This window comes from Pan paniscus, chromosome 13, assembly GCF_029289425.2.
Source record: "Pan paniscus chromosome 13, NHGRI_mPanPan1-v2.0_pri, whole genome shotgun sequence".
Classification (NCBI taxonomy): domain Eukaryota; kingdom Metazoa; phylum Chordata; class Mammalia; order Primates; family Hominidae; genus Pan; species Pan paniscus.
This window is the reverse complement of record NC_073262.2, coordinates 140,424,565-140,439,134: the sequence shown is the minus strand read 5'-3', so window position 1 is coordinate 140,439,134 and position 14,570 is coordinate 140,424,565. Positions and strand designations below refer to the sequence as shown.

The 14,570-nt window shown below is 44.7% G+C and overlaps 1 protein-coding gene across 1 annotated transcript in view; it reads right to left on the bottom strand.

The window, feature by feature from the left end:
* The window catches only part of RBM44 (RNA binding motif protein 44), a 44,011-nt gene extending 36,456 nt beyond the window's left edge, over positions 1 to 7,555 (bottom strand). The window contains exon 1 of the mRNA XM_055109265.1: positions 7,435 to 7,555. The gene's annotated coding sequence lies outside the window, so the exon portion shown is untranslated. The remainder of the gene's footprint in view (positions 1 to 7,434) is intronic.
* Positions 7,556 to 14,570: the final 7,015 nt, after the last annotated feature.

Here is a 14,570-nt window from a genome sequence, read left to right as displayed (position 1 = left end):
AAGTTAATAGAACCAGAAATTGTTTCTTTAAAAAGACTGACAAAATTTATAACCCTTCTTATCCCTTTCTTAGACTTATCTAAGAAAAAGAGACAACACAAAATACCAATGTCATGAATAGTAAAGGAACATTATTATGGGATCTACAGCCATTAAAATTACGGAGGATATAATAAACAACTTTATCTGCCAAATTCTACAACTCAGGTGGACAAACTTCCTTGAAAACCACCTTCCAAAATGAATACAAGAAGAAATAAATAAGGCTGATGTCAAGAAGAGTATTTCCTAGGTTGTCTTCTAAGATTTTTATAGTTTATGGTCTTACTCTTTTGTTGTTGTTGTTGTTTTAATTTTTTTGAGACAGGGTCTTGTTCTGTCACCCAGGCTGGAGTAAAGTGGTGCCATCAGAGCTCACTGCAGCCTTGACCTCCCAGGCTCAAGTGATCCTCCCACCTTAGCACTCCCCCACCTACCCCCTTGAGTAGCTGGGACTACAGGTGTACAACACCATGCCTGGCTAATTTTAAAATTTTCTGTAGAGACAGGGTCTCCCTATGTTGTCCAGGCGGGTCTCAAACTCCTGGGCCCAAGCAATCCTCCCGCCTTGGCCTCACAAAGTGCTAGGGTTACAGGCCTGAGCCACTGCACCTGGCCTCGAGGTCTTACATTTAAATCTTTGATTCATTTTCAGTTAATTTTTGTATATGGTGAAAGATAGAGGTCTATCTCCAATCTTCTGCATATGACTAATGACTAGACAGTTATTCCAGCACCATTTATTGAATAAGGGAGTCCTTCTTCCATTGCTTTGGCTATTCAGGCTCTTTCTTGGTTCCATATGAATTTAGAATAGTTTTTTCTAATTGTGTGAAAAATAATATTGGTAGTTTCATAGGAATAGTGTTGAATCTGTAGATTGATTTGGGGAGTATGGCCATTTTTACAATATGTATTCTTTTTATTCATGAGCATGGAATGTTTTTCCATTTATTTGTGTTGTCTGATTTCTTTCAGCAGTGCTTTACAGTACTCCTTGTAGAGATCTTTCACCTCCCTGGTAAGCTGTATTCCTAGGCATTTCATTTTCTTTGTGACTATTGTAAGTGGTATTATGTTCTTGATTTCACTCTCAGCCTTGTCATTGTTGGCGTATATAAATGCTACTGGTTTTTATACATTGATATATCCTGAAACTTTGCAGAAGGTGTTTATCAGATCTAGGAGCTTTTAGGCAGAGACTATGGGGTTTTCTAGGTATAGAATCATATAGTCTGCAGAGACAGTTTGACTTCCTCTCTTCCTATTTGGATGCCTTTTATTTCTTTCTCTTGCTCGATTGCTCTGGCGAGGACTTCCAGTATTACAATGAATAAGAGTGGTGAAAGTGAGCATCCTTGTCTTGTTCCAGTTCTCAGGAGGAATAGGTCGAGCTTCTGCCCATTCAGTATAATGTTGGCTGTCGGTTTGCCTTGGCAAAGAATGTGTAAGTCCGCAAAAACAATTGCAGAAAAAAAAAAAGACAAGTGGCACCTAATTAAACTAAAGAGCTTATGCACAGCAAAAGACACTATCAACAGAGTAAACAGACAACCTATAGAATGGGGGAAGATATTTGCAAACTATGCATCTGCTACCTATAGATTCTGGCCTAATATCCAGAATCTATAGGGAATTGAAACAAATCAACAAGTGAAAAACAAACAACTTTATTAAAAAATGGGCAAAGGACATAAACAGACACGTCTCAAGAGAAAACATGAGCAGCTAACAAATATAAAAAATGTTCAGCATCACTAATCATCAGAGAAATGCAAATCAAAACCACAATGTAATTAATACCATCTCACACCAGCCAGAATGGCTATTATCAAGAAGTCAAAAAACAACAGATGCTGGCAAGGCTGTGGAGAAAGGGGAACTGTTGGTGGGAATGTAAATTAGTCCAACTACTGTGGAAAACATTCTGGAGATTTCTCAACTTAAAACAGAGCTACCATTTGACCCAGCAACCCCATTACTAGGTATATACTCACAGGAAAATAAATCATTCAACCAAAAAGACACATGCACTTGTACATTCATCACTGTGCTATTCACAATAGCAAAGACATAGAATCAACCCAGGTGCCCATCAGTAGTAGACCAGGTAAAGAAAATGTGGTATTGGTCAGGCGTGGTGGCGCACGCCTATAATCCCAGCTCTTTGGGAGGCCGAGGAGGGTGGATCGCCTGAGGTCAGGAGTTTGAGACCAGCCTGGCCAACATGGTGAAACCCTGTCTCTACTAAAAATACAAAAATTAGCTGGGCATGGTGGCACACGCTTGTAGTCCCACCTACTTGGGAGGCTGAGGCAGAACCCCAGAGGTTGCAGTCAGCTGAGATTGCGCGACTGTACCCCAGCCTGGGTGACAAAGCAAGACTCTGTCTCAAAAAAAAAAGAAAAAAAAAAAAGGTCTAAGGCATATTCAATAAATGGTACTGGCACAAGTATATTTCTACTATCTAGATTTTTACCTAGAGGGAAAAATTGCCTGGACCCACACCTCACACCACAATAAAAGTGAGATGAATCATATTTTTAAATGTGAAAACCAAATTTATAATGTTTCTCAAAACACAACAATATATTCATGACTTTGGAATAGGCAAAGATTTCTTAGAACACAAAAGGTGTTAATTTAAAAGTTGTTGATTGGGATTCAGCAAAATTAAGAAACTTTTCCTCATCAAAAGACATTACTTAAAAAATGGAAACACAAGCCAAAGACCGGAATAAAGTATTCACAATCCATATATCCAAAAGAAGACGCTTATTCAGATTACATAAATAACTTGTACAAATAGATTTTTTAAATTGCTTATAGGTATGAAAACATGCTCAACATCATTAGTCATCAGGGAAATGCAAATTTAAACAACCACGGTACCACTTCACATTCATTAGAATGGCTTAAAATTTGTGTGTGTGTGTGTGTGAGAGAGAGAGAGTATGTGTGTGTGTGTGTGTGTCTCACTCTGTCACCCAGAGACAGAGAGACTGTGTGTGTGTGTGTGTCTCGCTCCGTCGCCCAGGCTGGAGTGCAGTGGTGTGATCTTGGCTCACTGCAACCCTACCTCCCAGGTCAAAGTGATTCTCCTGCCTCAGCCTCCTTTGTAGCTGGCACTACAGGTGCACACCACCACACACAGCTAATTTTTGTATTTTTAGTACAGATGGGGTTTCACCATGTTGGCCAGGTTGGTCTTGAACTCCTGACCTCAAGTGATCCACCCGCCTCGGCCTCCCAAAGTGCTGGGATTACAGGCATGAGCCAGTGCACCTGGCCAAAATGGCTTTTAAAAGAGTGCTAACACCAGATATTGGTGAGGATGTGGACAAACTAGAATTCTTATACATTGCTTGAGGGAATACAATTTGTTAAAACCATTTGGAAACCGGGCAATTTCTAATGGTGTTAAATACATGTCCACCCTATTACCAAGCAATTACATTTCCAGTTTCAGGGATGAATACCTTTCTTTGGAGAATCACTCTTTAATATATTATTCAGTAATGACTGAGCCTGTTTTCTAAGTTATATGTTAAGTGTTGAGGACAGAGAGGTGATCAGTCACTGGCTCTATGAAGCACAACAGGCATACAATTTCCAAAAGGGGGATGGATGCACATAAATCTTCTATAAATTTAGAGTACGTTTTCCCAAACTTACCTGATATAAGAATCACTTGGGGGCGCTCATTAAAAATATAGATTCAACAGCCTAATTTGGGGCCCAGAAACAATACTCGAGGACAACAGTCCACAACCTTTTTGGTACCAGACACCGGTTTTGTGGAAGATAATTTTTCCACAGACCAGAGGATTGGAGGTAGGGTAGTGGCTTTGAGCTGAAACTGTTCCACCTCAGATCATCAGGCATTAGTTAGATTCTCATAGGTAGCACGAAACCTAGATCCCTCACATGCACAGTTCACAACAGGGTTTGAGTTCCTATGAGAATCTAATGCTGCTGCTGATCTGACAGGAAGCAGAGCTCAGGCTGGGGGTTGGGAACCCCTGCCCTAAGTAATTCCTACAATCTGGATATTTTGAGAAACACAAGGTGGTATGGGAAACATACAAGACTTAACCTAGTCTAATTAGTGAGAGTTACTTAACCTCAGATCTGAATGATGAGTAAGAGTTAGCCATTGGGGGTAGGACTCATTTAGTATTGATTTTGACTGAAAGGATAAAATGTAACATGCTCAAAAATATATTTGGAGTTTTTCAAACTGCTAGTTGTTTTTAAAAAGCAATTAATTTTATGTTCAAATCCTTGCTAGAAAAAAGGAAAAAAAGCAATTAAAAACTAAAATTCTGACCAAGAAAAATATAACTTGTACCTACTTTGGGATTCACAAAGTTAAATAAGACAATTGGGGTTAAATAAGACAGTTAAGTAGACAATAATTGTATAGCATGGTTGCATTAATAAAGGTAAGGAAAAACTTATCAAAAAAGTAAATGATGGTCAAGTAGGGGCTAGCCAGGCTAAGAAGAAGCAGAGAAGGGCATAGAGCATCCCAATTTAAGAGGACAAATATGGAATGGCTCCAAGTTAAGAGTCATTCCTTCTTCTTAGATTATAAGATAACTAGAGTTATTATGTATAAAAATGAACTGGTCTGGCCAGGTGCGGTGGCTCACAACTGTAATCCCAGCACTTTAGGAGGCCGAGGCAGGTGGCTCACTTGAGCTCAGGAGTTCCAGACCAGCCTAGGCAACATGGTGAAACCCCTGTTTCTAACAAAAATACAAGAAATTAGTTGGGCATGGTGGTGTGAGCCTGTGTTCCCAGCTACTTGGGAAGCTGAAGTGGGAGGATCACTTGAGCCCAGGAGATGGAGGTTGCAGCGGGCCAAGATAATTCAAACACATATATATTTGATACATTTGATTGTTCAAAATATTGTGTGTATATATTTAAGTCAGGGTCTCACGCTGTTGCCCAGGCTGGAGGCTGGAGTGCTATGGTGGCAACACAGCTCACAGCAGTCTCAACGTCCCTGGGTTCAGGTGATCCTCCCACCTCAGCCTCCCAAATGGCTGAACTATAGGCATGCACCACCATGCCTGGATAACTTTTTTGTAGAGACAGGGCTTCACCATGCTGCCCAGGATGGTCCCCTAGCCCAAGGGATCCACCTACCTCAGCCTTTCAAAGTTTTGGGATTACAGGCATAAACCACTGCACCCAGCCCGCTCTTCATATTCTTAAAAAGTATTGAGAACCCCGGCTGGGCGCAGTAGCTCACACCTGTAATCCCAACACTTTGGGAGGCCGAGGTGGGTGGATTACTTGAGGTCAGGAGTTTGAGACTAGCCTGGCCAACACGGTGAAAACCCGTCTCTACTAAAAATAGAGTGGGCGTGGTAGTGGGTGCCTGTAATCCCAGCTACTCAGGAGGCTGAGCCAGGAGAATCACTTGAACCTGGGAGGCGGAGGTTGCAGTGAGCCGAGATCATGCCATTGCACTCGAGCCTGGGAAACAAGAGTGAAACTCCGCCTCAAAAAAAAAAAAAAAAAAAAAAGGATTGAGAGTCCCAAGGAGTATTTTTTTTATTTCGGTAATATCCATCAATACTTACCATATTAGAAATTAAAGCAACATTTTCAAATATTTATTAATTTATTCATAGAAAATACATTCATTACTTAAGTAAAATTTTAAATTAAAAACATATTTTCAAAAAATTGGTGAGAAGAGCAACACTATCTCAAGCTGGATTCTCATTCACATCCGATTCTACACTCAAATCTGCATTTAATGAAATCTGCAGTGTGCTGCAAGCTTCATTCTTAAATATGAAGACACCCAAAGTTAAAAACGTTTGCCAAAGAGAAAATTTTAGTAAAACGGAAGCACTTGCAGATCATGTATGCGATAGAGGTCTATTATCTAGAATATAGAAAAAACTCTTACAAATGAACAATAAAAAGGCAAACAACCCAATATTAAGAATGAGCAAATGACTTGACAAAGAGGATATACAAATGGCCAATAAACACATGAAAATATGCTCAATTTATCAAGAGTCATGAAGGAAATGCAAATCAAAACCAAAAGATATCACTTCACACCCACTAGGATGACAATAACAATAACAATAACAGTGTTGAGCAGGTCATGGAGAAATCAGAACCCTCATCCATTGCCGATGGGAATGTAACATGGTGCAGCCACTCTGGAGAAGTCTGGCACTTCCTCAGAAAGTTAAACACAAGACAACCACATGATCCAGCAATTCCACTCCTAGGTACATGCCCATTTTTATTATTTTCTTTGAGTTCTCACTTACCAAACTATTTCCTCCAGCGCACCAAACTCCAGGGAATGGTATCGCCAGAAATCACAGGACTCGCCCTTGACACCTCCCTTATCCCTGAGGTCTTGTCAATTTTAACTCCTGACTCTCACAGCTATGCAGGCAATCACCTCACATCTGGCCAGAATAATCTTTCTAAAATGTTTACCGAATCAGTTACGCTCCTGCTTAAAACTCAGCAACGGACTGTCACTGTTTTCAGACAGATAAAAATCTGAATAAGTCCTGTAAAACCCTACAACCGTCCGGGCTCTGTGTTAGCCTTGGCACTTGGTGTCTTCCAGATACACCCTCCTTTCCATTTCCTTAAAAAGTCAGGCCCTGGCCGGGCGCGGTGGCTCACGCCTGTAATCCCAGCACTCTGGAAGGCTGAGGCGGGATGATCACGAGGTCAGGAGATCGAGACCATCCCGGCTAACATGGTGAAACCCCGTCTCTACTAAAAAAATGCAAAAAGTCAGGCCCTGTGCGTTCTCTCGCCTGCCCACCCGCTACCCCACCTTGAATTCACGCTCAACTTCAGATCTCATCTTAAATACGCGCTTCTTAGGGAAACCGTCCGGGCACCTCACACTAGGTCAGGAGCTGGCGCCGTCCTCCAGGGCGTCCTACGCGTGGGTCAGGGGCACACACGCCTGAGAACGGAACGAACTTCACGTCCCCCTCTCGCTAGAGTCCCCGCCCCGCCCCGCAGCAGAGGCTCCAACAGTCTCCATGGCAAGAATAAGCATATGTGCGAATTTCTAGCTTTCCCCGGGGACATCACCAAGTTTGGGAGACCGGCCCCGCCACTTCGTTCGAGAACGACTTTTGCGGTGTCGGCGCCCGCTATGAGGGCGCCAGAACTCCAGTGCCGCCCAAGGAACGCGCCAGTCCCCCGCCCGCCTCGCTGGCCTCGCCTACACCGCCGTTCGGAGTCCCCGCGTGCTTCAGCGGGACGGGCCTCGCCGCCGGGACCGGCCACACGCGGGGTTCGCCAACCCCAACCGCTCAAGCCCATGGCCTCGCCCTCGCCGGCTTCGCCGCCCGACCTGCCGCCCCGCGTCTCTGTCCGTCGCACCTCGGATCCGCTAGATAGCCGCCGCCGCTGCCGCCTCCACGAGCCAGCGCCCCGCTCTCCGCAGCCGCCTCCGAGCCAGTGGCGCCACCAGAGCAGCCGCGGCGCCTGCTGGGTAACAGTCACCAGCGGCCCGCCCACCGCCTGTCGGGCAGTATGAAAAGTGCGGCACTGTGATTGGCCCAGCGTGTGGGCGCGAAAGCGCGGGAAGGAGGCCGCCTACTTGAATGTTGCACGACGTAGAAGAGATTGTGGGCGTCTGTCTTGGAGCGCAGAGCGGCCCCCAAGACTTTCCCGCTTTGCAGCCTGAAACCCTCGTCTGGACCGCGCAGCTCTGCAAAGTCACCATATGAAAATACTTGGAAGCGCTGCTTCTGCCAGCAGAGGCCAGACTGCCCCTCGCTTGGGTCCGGTGCAGGCCGAGTCCTCCGCCCTCAGAGGCGGGACAGGGGCCCGGCCTCCTTGCCGAACTGTTTCCCAGGCCGCGTGGTCCCTCCCGGGGTTTGGCTTGTCCTCTGCCCATCTTCTAGAAATACCGTTAGCAGGGTCGGGCCGCGACTAGGGTGAGGCCAGTGAGGCATTTGTCATGAGCACAGGATTTCAGAGGCTGCCAAAATAGCAATCAAGATAAATAATATTTTAATGCAGTCTCTAAAAAAAGTCAAAAGTAATGAAAAAATTCAGTCCTATTTTTTCCTTTCGCCTCAGACTCTTAAAATGGCTCCACAGGGTACATTGTTACTGGTCCTGTCTTTATTTAAAATTTGAATATTCTGGGCCGGGCGCGGTGGCTCACGCCTGTAATCCCAGCACTTTAGGAGGCCAAGGCAGGTGGATCACCTGAGGTCAGGAGTTCGAAACCAGCCTGGCCAACATGGCGAAACCTCGTCTCTACTAAAAACACGAAAAATAGCCGGGCAGGTGTGGTCGTGGACGCCTGTGATCCCAGCTACTCGGGAGGCTGAGGCAGGAGAGTCGCTTGGATCCAGGAGGCGGAGGTTGCAGGGAGCTGAGACAGAGCAAGACTCCGTCCCAAAATAAATAAATTAAATTAAATTTGAATATTTTATTATGGATTTTTGGCATTAATTTCGATTTTTTAAAAGATTGCATTAAAAGATTACTGAGTTTTTGCATCCCCTCCCCCACCCCCCATGTTTTGTGCCTAGTCTTATCCTTGATAGGGAATTTAAACCTGTATAAAATGACACAGTCCTGAAGGGGTGGGGACAGGATAGAGCTGCAGGTGGCTTCATTTGCTTATTAGTCTAAACATGCACTTGAGGACTTTGGATAGGTAGCAGATAGAGGAGGGGCTCTAAAACTGCGCCTACCCCCAAATTATCCCCTCAAATGAGGCTGCAGTCTCTGAAATGCACTTCATTCATTCATTCATTCATTCATTCTGCAGATTGCTATTGGCCTGCCAGGGGCCAGGGGCTGAGGGGGCAGTGGTGGACAGTGGACGGTGAGCATGGATCTTGGGATAATGTAATACACTTATTGCAAATCTTGCCATTACCAAAAGTGTTTTCAAATGTCTTTTAAAGTGATATGGCCTGTCCTTTTACAGTGGATTTCATTTAGAAGTCCCTATGTTATTGGAAGTTAACGCCAGTGGCTGGAGAGGGCGGCCACGGCAGCAGCAGGCCAGAGCTGCTGATGAGATTATGAGGTCTGGCCTCTGTTATAGAAAGGGGTTCAGATTGAGGCTCACATTAGAAGGCTGGACACTCTCCCCTGGGCTGCTGGGCAGATGGCATCTGGAGCAGGACTGGGCCATGGTGACCCTGGAAGGGGTGGCTCTGGAAGTGTGTCTGTGGGCCAGCAGCCCTGATGTCAAGACAGCTGGAAACCACGTTCTACTCTAGACCCTTGGCGTTTCTCCTTTGACTGCTCCACCACAGTTAGAATTTTGAGAAATTCCTCTCTGAACAGCCATTTGCCAAATGCTCATTTCACTGTTAGTCTCCTCTCCACCCTGTGGGTGGGTACAACACAGAAAGAGTCAAATCTTTCATTTATCAACCTTTTAAACCATCGAAGACAGTGATCATGCCGTCCTTAGGGAGGATTATTGGGATTCAGGGAATAGAGATGAAATGTTGTGTTATGAGTGGATGGGCTGAGCACAGACATCACATGTGTCACCAGGCTACAGAAAAGGTAAGCTGTGCCAGACAGTGATGCTGTGCTTACAGGCAAGCCACCGAGCAGGTGGCAGGAGGGGCTGCCGGTTGTTGGCAGGGAGGCGGGTTGAAGGGCAAATGGGCTGTTTGCATGAGACACACCAAGCCTCCTGCTACTGCAAGGGGAAGAAACATTCCCACTTAAGTGACCTCAGCTGTTTTTGTTTAACTGTGGGATCCAGTGTCCTTGTTTTGCCTTCCTCTGGGCCCTTTGAGGTGTTTTGTTTTGTTTTGTTTTGTTTTCGAGACAGCCTTGTTCTGTTGCCCAGGCTGGAGTGCAGTGGCACAATCTCGGATCAATGCAGCCTCCACCTCCCCAGTTCAAGCGATTCTCCTGCCTCAGCCTCCCAGTAGCTGGGATTACAGGTGCCTGCCACCACACTCAGCTAATTTTTGTATTTTTAGTGGAGATGGGGGGGGGGGTTCCACCATGTTGGCCAGGCTGGTCTCGAACTCCTGACCTCAAGTGATCCACCCGCTTTGGCCTCCCAAAGTGCTGGGATTACTGGCTTGAGCCACCGCGCCTGGCCTCTTTGAGTTTTTTTTGACACCGTCTCCAGATACTCCCCATTGGCCCTAGGGCATGGGACCCTTGCTCCTCTTGGTCAGAGTTTCCTGTGTCTGTGTATGGAGCTAGTGGTTCTGCCTTTTCTGCCAGGCAGCTCTGCCACGTTTGGACTTACGTAATTGATTTGGGGATTATATTGTTTTGATGTGAAATTTTACATTTTTATGAAATCCATCAGTCTCTTGGCCGGGCGGGGTGGCTCACGCCTGTAATCCCAGCACTTTGGGAGGCCGAGGCGGGTGGGTCACGAGGTCAGGAGATTGAGAGCATCCTGGCTAACATGGTGAAACCCCGTCTCTACTAAAAAGTACAAAAAATTAGTCGGGCGTGGTGGCACGCGCCTGTAATCCCAGCTACTCGGGAGGCTGAGGCAGGAGAATGGCGTGAACTCGGGAGGCAGAGCTTGCAGTGAGCCGAGACCGCGCCACTGCACTCCAGCCTGGGTGACAGAGCGAGACTCCGTCTCAAAAAAAAAAAAAAGAAATCCATCAGTCTCTTTGTCATTTATTTTCAGTGATATTAGAGATGCTTACTCCAGCTCAAGTTCAGAATAATCATATTCGTACAATAGTATTTTCTGTTGTTGTTTTTGTTTTTGTTTTTAGACATGGTCTCACTCTGTCACCCAGGCTGGAGTGCAGTGGCACGATCTCGGCTCACTGCAACCTCCGTCTCCTGGGTTCAAGCCATTCTCCTGCCTCAGCCTCCCAAGTAGCTGGGATTACAGTTTTGCACTACCGCACCCAGCTACCTTTTTTTAGAGATGGGGTTTTGCCATGTTGGCCAGGCTAGTCTCGAACTCCTGACTTCAAGTGATCTGTCCGCTTTGGCCTCCCAAAGTGCTGGGGTTACAAGCGTAAGCCACCATGCCCAGCCACACAACTTTGATTTGTGCCTTTTATGATTTGATTTTTTACACTTTTTTTTTTTTGCTTATAACTTTGAAATATTTAACGTTATTAAAGTCACATGTGTTTAATGTAGAAAATGCAGGAAAGGGTGAAAAAGAAAATAGAAATCTCCTATAATCCCGTTTCTCACAGAGCCTCACTGTGGGTGTTTTCGGGGAGCTATCTAGAGAGAGAAACCATGGAGCTACTCTCCCACACGGACTGTGATGCCTTTCTACATTTTTAACCTCTCTATTCAGGAGCCGTTAAAATTTTTTATTCCGCAAACACCTACTGAGGTCTTGCTCTGCATTAGGCAGGCCATGGAATGAAAAGCTTACAGCAGTTCTTGAAGAACGTACAGTCTAACTGATACCACACAACTTAGTGGGGGCTAACACGTGTGGAATAGGATGCAGAAAAGGGCGGCGTGTTTGTAGAGCAGTCTCAATAGCATGGAAGCCACACCCTGGGAATCCTCAGGGAATGCAGAAAATAAGGCAGAGCAGAGTAGCTGAGCCCTTTTGAGCAAGGCTGGGTCGCCCCATTGCAGGGACCTATCCTTGCACCTTTGTAACAGTGAAAATACCTGGCAGAGGCCCCCTCAACTGTTGTTTTATCAAAATCATCTAGTCTAGTTGCAATGTTGGTTTTTTTAAAACTTCCAGGTGAATATTAGAATAATTTTGTTGTTGGCCAGGCATGGTGGATCACTGGAATCCCAACACTTTTGGAGGATGAGACAGGAGGGCTGCTTGAGGCCAGGAGTTTGAGGCTGCAGTGAGCTCCGTGTACTGCAGTACATGCCACTGCACTCCAGCCTGAGCGAGTGAGATCTTTCTTTTCTTAAAAAAAAGAAAGAAAAAAAAATAATAATTTTGTGAGATTACCTCCCCAAAAATCTCAAAGGGGTTCTCATAAGAAATGTATTAAATCTGGCGGGGTGCAGTGGCTCACGCCTGTAATCCCAGCACTTTGGGAGGCCAAGGCAGGTGGATCATGAGGTCAAGAGATCAAGACAATCCTGGCTAACACGGTGAAACCCCGTCTCTACTAAAAATACAAAAAATTAGCCGGGCGCGGTGGCGGGCACCTGTAGTCCCAGCTACTCAGGAGGCTGAGGCAGGAGAATGACGTGAACCCGGGAGCTGGAACTTGCAGTAAGCCGAGATCGCACCACTGCACTCCAGCCTGCCTGGGCGACAGAGCGACACTCATCTCAAAAAAATAAAATAAAATAAAATAAAAATAAGAAATGTATTAAATCTATAAACGTGAAAGTTATATCTTTATGATATTTATTCTTACCATACATCTTTCTACAGTTTTTCGTGTCTTGTATCTCAGCAGAATGTATAGATTTCCTAATGTAGGTTCTTCTATTTCTTAGGATTATTATTATTGCTTCAATTTGTGTGGGAGGCTTTTTTTGGGTGGGGTTTTTTTTTTTTTTTTTTTTGAGACAGAGTCTCACTCTGTCCCCCAGGCTGGAGTGCAGTGGCACAATCTTGGCTCACTGCAAGCTCTGCCTCCCAGGTTCAGCCTCCCAAGTAGCTGGGACTACAGGTGCCCACCACCACGCCCGGCTAATTTTTTGTATTTTTAGTAGAAATGGGGTTTCACTGTGTTAGCCAGGATGGTCTCCATCTCCTGACCTCGTGATCTGCCTGCCTCAGCCTTCCAAAGTGCTGGGATTACAGGCATGAGCCACCGTACCCAGTCTTTTGGGTGGTTTTTGTTTGTGATTATGAGATCCTAATGAACTAATCTTTAGTTAGATATTCTAAATCTAACTGGTAAGTTTTGATATATAGGAAAGTTATTCATTTCTGAATATTGATCACATATCCTAGTATTTTAAGGAATTCTCATTACATCATCTGTAGTTTTGCAATTGAGTACAATACTTATGTTGCCCGTTTTCCAATATTATATCTTATTACTATTTTGTGTTTTGCTGTGCTGTCTGAAACTTTACAACAGTGCTAAAGTTTAGGGCTTCAAGGCATCTTTTTTCTTCTGGATTTAAATGTACATGTGTCAATTTGCTGTTTTTCTACCAAATGTGATGTTAACTGTTTGAGATAGTATTTTTAACAATATTGCAGAAACACCCTTCTATTTCTGTCTACTTTGTCTTTATGAAATCTTTTCAGGATCTATAGTTTCCCATCTATATTGATAAGTAAGGCTGGACTTCAGCAGATAGCAGACCATCAAAACTCTTCCTGTTCTTTACCCTGTCCCCAGCCCCCAAATAAACATATTAGTTAGTTTGGTCAAAAACATACTGAAGGCTATGACCAACCAAATCAATAACATAACGAATATATTATTCTCATTTATGAAAGTTTGCGAATCAACCCTTCTGCTTCTACCTTCATATATTTGGATAAACCAGCTCCCGAGAGAGAAGAACATAGGGCTCTAAAAGTAGGAAAAATGGTGGAACAAAGAAACCTTGATGAAGAGGTAAGGCATGAGTGGTTCAGTGAATGAAGCTGTAGTTTTGCTGGTTGTCTTGAAACATAGTGGCCACACCTAAAGAACAGCTGAAGACCCTCCTGGGTTCATCCTCTTAAGCAGACATGTGCCTCACATGCCCACATCTGCAACTTCCAGGGCTTTCTGTAGTGAGAGGAGAATGGAATTTTGCTCTCTGGACTCGGAACAACATTGCAGGGAGGGATAGTGGGGGTCCCCTGGAGGCAGGCTTGGGAATAGGAACTCAGGCTAGGAGCGTAAATGCTTGTGCCTGACTTTGAGGCTAGAAGTGCATTTCCTAATGTGTTCTGCAGAGCCCTGATCCCAGAAGGCTCTGTGAAGAAACGGGTTCCATGTTCAAAGTTTGTGAAATGTTACCTAATCTGTCTCCCTGTTAAGGAATCCCAATGACAGATGCTTCTCAATGAGTAAACTCATCACCTGTTTAACTGTTACCAAAGGCTATCTGTTTATAGAGCTATTTACTTAGAACCCCTCCTAACATTCCAAGAAATTAGTGGTTCATGATAAAACAGGTTGGGAAACACATGACTGACAGTAATATTAGTTGTCATGACAACGAAGACAAACCACCAGCTATCTCCTCCTGAGCATCGTGTACCAGGCAGTGTTGTAAGCACTGAGCCACAGTGCTGAGCAAGACAGACATGGCTCCTGACCCCACAGTGCAGTAGAGTGGTTACGACCAGGGCCAAAATAATATTACTGTAGGACCCTCCATTGTGCCCCCTTTATTTCTTTTCTTTTCTTTCTTTATCATCATCTTCTTCTTTTTTTTTTTGAGACTGTCACCCAGTCTGGAGTGCAGTGGCAATCATCGCTTGCTGTAACCTCTAACCCCTAGGCTCAAGCCATCCTCCTGCCTCAGCCTCCCAAGTAGTGTGTGCCACCATGCCCAGCTAATTTTTTTAGTTTCCTCTTTTATAAAATGGAGGTATAAGAGTACCCGCTTCAGTGAGTTATTGCAAAGAACAAAAATGATTATAG